Here is a 3,858-nt window from a genome sequence, read left to right as displayed (position 1 = left end):
ATTTTCTCAAATAGAAAACATGATATAAATGGAATCCTACAATACGTGACCTTTCGAGATTGCCTTTTTGCACTCACTGTAATGTCCTTGAGATCCATTTGCTAATGTATGTGTCTATCATGTTTCCTTTCTCCCCCTTTCCCTGTGTTTTGTACAAAAACGGGTTGGGAAGCAGTGTACAGGGGCAGCAGCAGCATCCATGGGCTAGAAGTGGCAGTGACACTGTATGCCTCATACAAGTCATTCAGGACAATGTCAGGCGTGGTGTGGATTTTTTTGGTCAGCTCATCACACACAACCCATTGTACTGAGGCAAAGGTAGAGGTTGAGCAGTCCTTGGTTGAGGACACTCTAATTGGTGTTCTCTAGGATGCAGTGGTCCATGTGCAGCACCTGGAAGGCATAGGAGGTTGAGGCCGGCGAGGTGGGGCAGCATGGTGGTCAGAGCATTCTATAGCATCAGCAGCCTCTGGGAGGTTTTCTTTACCAGCAGCAGACTCCCAATACCACGTGGCATCCAGTGTGTTCTCCCCACCCCTGCATTGACTGTTTGATGGGCCCTGGGGGACTACCTGGCATAGGGTCCTCCAGAATGTATACATGTGGGTGGCTACATGGAAGTTTGCCCAGCTTAGCAGTTTTGATATCCCCAAAACTCTCCTTGGCTTCTGATGGGTACATGTACACCATAATGTTGTGGTCTTGGCCAGACACCAGGACACCGGCTGCCATGAAGTCCATGCTGTACACCTTGAGGAACTTGGTGTCCTGGGACAGGTAGCTCAGTGTCTTGCTCTCCTGGTAGTGACATCTGCAGCCAGATGAAGTTCTTTACAGCTCATCTGGTGGATGTATAGCTGGTGTCCACCAAGGCCACGCCTGTCAGCTCACTGGCCCTCAGGATCCACAGGAAACTCTTCTGGCTGATGACTGACACCAGGTGGCCATTGCGGGACACACATGGACCCCTTCCATTTCTTTCCATACAGGATGTGGAACTTGTTCCTGATCATATAGTAAGTGTATGTTTATTCATTAAGAAACTGCCAAACTACTTTCCAGAATAGTTATATCATTTTACGATTCTCACCAGAAATGTATGAAAAAAATCCAGTTTCTCTGCATTCTTGTCAGCACTTAATATTATCATTGTGTTTTAGTTTTGCTGTTTTAGCAGGTGTGTAGTGATATTTCATCACAGTTTTCACTGGCATTTTTCTAATAGCTAGTGATGTTAAGCATCTTTTTATGTGTTTATCTGTCAACCATATATCCTCTTCAATGGAGTGCCTCTTTGTGTCTTTTGCTTACATTCCAATTGGATTTTTGTTTTCTTTTACTGTTCAATATTGAGTATTCTTCATACATTCTATTCTTTCAGCACTTGAAAAACATTATGCCTTTTCCTTCTGGCCTCCATGATTTCCACTGAGAAATACACCTTCATTCAAATAGCTTTTACCCGCTAGGTAAGGTGTAATTTCTCATTGCTGCTTTCAAGATTTTTTCCTTTATCTTTAGTTTACAAAAGTTTGCTGTATCTTGGCCTGGGTTTCTTGGGGTTTATTCTGCTTGGGGGTTTGCTCAGCTATTGGATCTGTAAGTTGTATTTTCTCAATTTTGCAAAATTTCTGTCATTATTTATTTAAATACAGTTTCAGTATGACATTTTTTTTTCTTCTCTCCTTCTGGATCTTTTGTAATATGGATGTTATATCTGTTGTTATAGTTCCACAGGCTCTGCTCATGTTTTTTTCCCCAGTGGACTTCTGTCTGCTGCTAAAACTACGTTATTTCTATCGTCTTGTCATCTAGTTCTACCATTGTTTCCTCTATATTCTCCATTCTGCTGTTGAGTCCATCCAATGAGTTTTCAAATTTTAGTTATTGCATGTTTTTGGTTATAAATTTTTCACTTGGCTCTCCTTTATATCATTTTTTGCTGAAATTTTCTAATTTTTAATTTATTTCAAGTCTGGTCATAATTGCTCTTTGAAGTGTTTTTATGTTAGATGCTTTAAATCCTTGTAACTCAATCCCAACATCTGTGTCACATAGGCTCTTTTTTTTTTTAATTTGAGATTCCTCTGGTTCTTGTTATGACAAGTGATTTTTGTTTGTATCCTGGACATATTAGATGTTAAGCAATGAGACTCTGGATCTTATTCAAATCTTCTGTTTTAACTGGATTTCTCAGACACCCTGCCAGGAAGGGGACCACCATGTTATTTCCACTCGGAGATGAAAGACCATGTATTCACCATGGGACAGGAGAGGCACCTCATTCCTATTGGGAAAGGGTGAAAATCCAAACTCTCCATTAGGCCTCCACTGATAGCACTCAAGCAATGTCATTCCTCAGGTTCCAAAGGTCCCTGGTCAGTTTGCCTTCTCTTCATCATTCAGAATCTTCTTGTTTGTTTTACATATAATGTCCAGTGTTTTTCTTAGCAGGAAGAATAGGGATGAGTGCATTCCTTCCATCTTGTATACAATCAGAAGTTCCCTCTTTTCCATTTTCTCTTAAACACACTCATATCAAGCTTTCATCTTCTGTGACTCTACCAAAATGGATGTCTTCAAAGTCACCAGTGACTTCCACATTGCCACTTGCAATATTGTTCTCATTTTGCTTAACCCATCAGTAGAATTTAACTCAGCTGATCTCTCTCTTCTTGAAACATTTTTCTTCACTTGTTTTCAGGACACTGTTCTGGATTTTCTCCTATCTCATGGCAACTTTCTTAGTTTTCTTTTCAGTTCCTCCTTGGATTCCTAATCAGGAATAAGTCTTGTCTTCATCATTCCTCTCTCCCTTGGTCATTTCATCTGATCTCATGGCTTTAAACATCATCTGCTGTCAACTCTCAAATTTATAACTATGGCCAAACCTCTCCTCTAAATTACAACTTGTACATCTAGTTGCCTATTTATTATCTCTACACTTGTATTCTTAGTATATATATTTCAAATTTTAATACGTTAAAAATGAAGTTTCTGACCTCTACCCTCCCCAAACTCACTTGTCCTTCATTACTTCCAGTTCCTAAGGCCACAGGAGAGGTCATGCCTGACTTTTTTAACACCTTTTTACAATCTATCAGCAAATCCTCATGTGCTACTTTGAAAATAAATGCACAGTCTGACTCCTTCTGATCGCCTTCATTGTTATTACCTTGGTCAAGCTACCATGCTCTCATCTGCCTGCATTGCTGAAATCACCTCCTAACTACTGCTTCTCCTTCCACCTTTGCCTTCCTATTAAACATAGTAACCTGGGCAATCCTTTTACAAGAGAGGTCAGATCCTACCACCCTTTTTGTGAAACCCTCCTATAGCTCCCAAGCCATGGCTCAAGCAGGAGCAAAAGTCAAAGTCCTTACACTGGCCTACACAGCTGTACATGATTGGGCCCCTGTTAGTTCTCTGACCTCATCATCAATTGTTCTCTTCCTTGCTCATGCTGTTTCTACCACACCAGCTGTTTCCATTCACGCCAGCATGCTTCCATCCAAGAGCCCTCCCACTTGCTTTCACTTGACCTGGAATCCTTTTCCTCCAGGTGCCTCCAGGAACTTTCACTTCCTGCAAGTGCTTTCTCATGGGTCACCTTTTCAAGTGTCACCTTCCCTCAAGGCCTTCTCTGATTACACTATTTTAATTTGTAACTCTTCAGATCTCTTTATATACCTCCTCACAGCTTATTTTTTCATAGCACATACCTCCTACACATACCTTATGATATTCTATTTATCTTATTCCTCATCTGTCTGTACTTCCACCCTTCCCCAGTGTAAGCTCAGCGAAGGCCTGAACTTTTGTCTTTTTGTTTACGGATGATTTTTTTTTTTTTTTTTT

Source organism: Cebus imitator, unplaced genomic scaffold (assembly GCF_001604975.1).
Source record: "Cebus imitator isolate Cc_AM_T3 unplaced genomic scaffold, Cebus_imitator-1.0 Scaffold520, whole genome shotgun sequence".
NCBI classification, from domain to species: Eukaryota; Metazoa; Chordata; class Mammalia; order Primates; family Cebidae; genus Cebus; species Cebus imitator.
The sequence above is the reverse complement of the archived record's forward strand: the minus strand, read 5'-3'. Positions refer to the sequence as shown.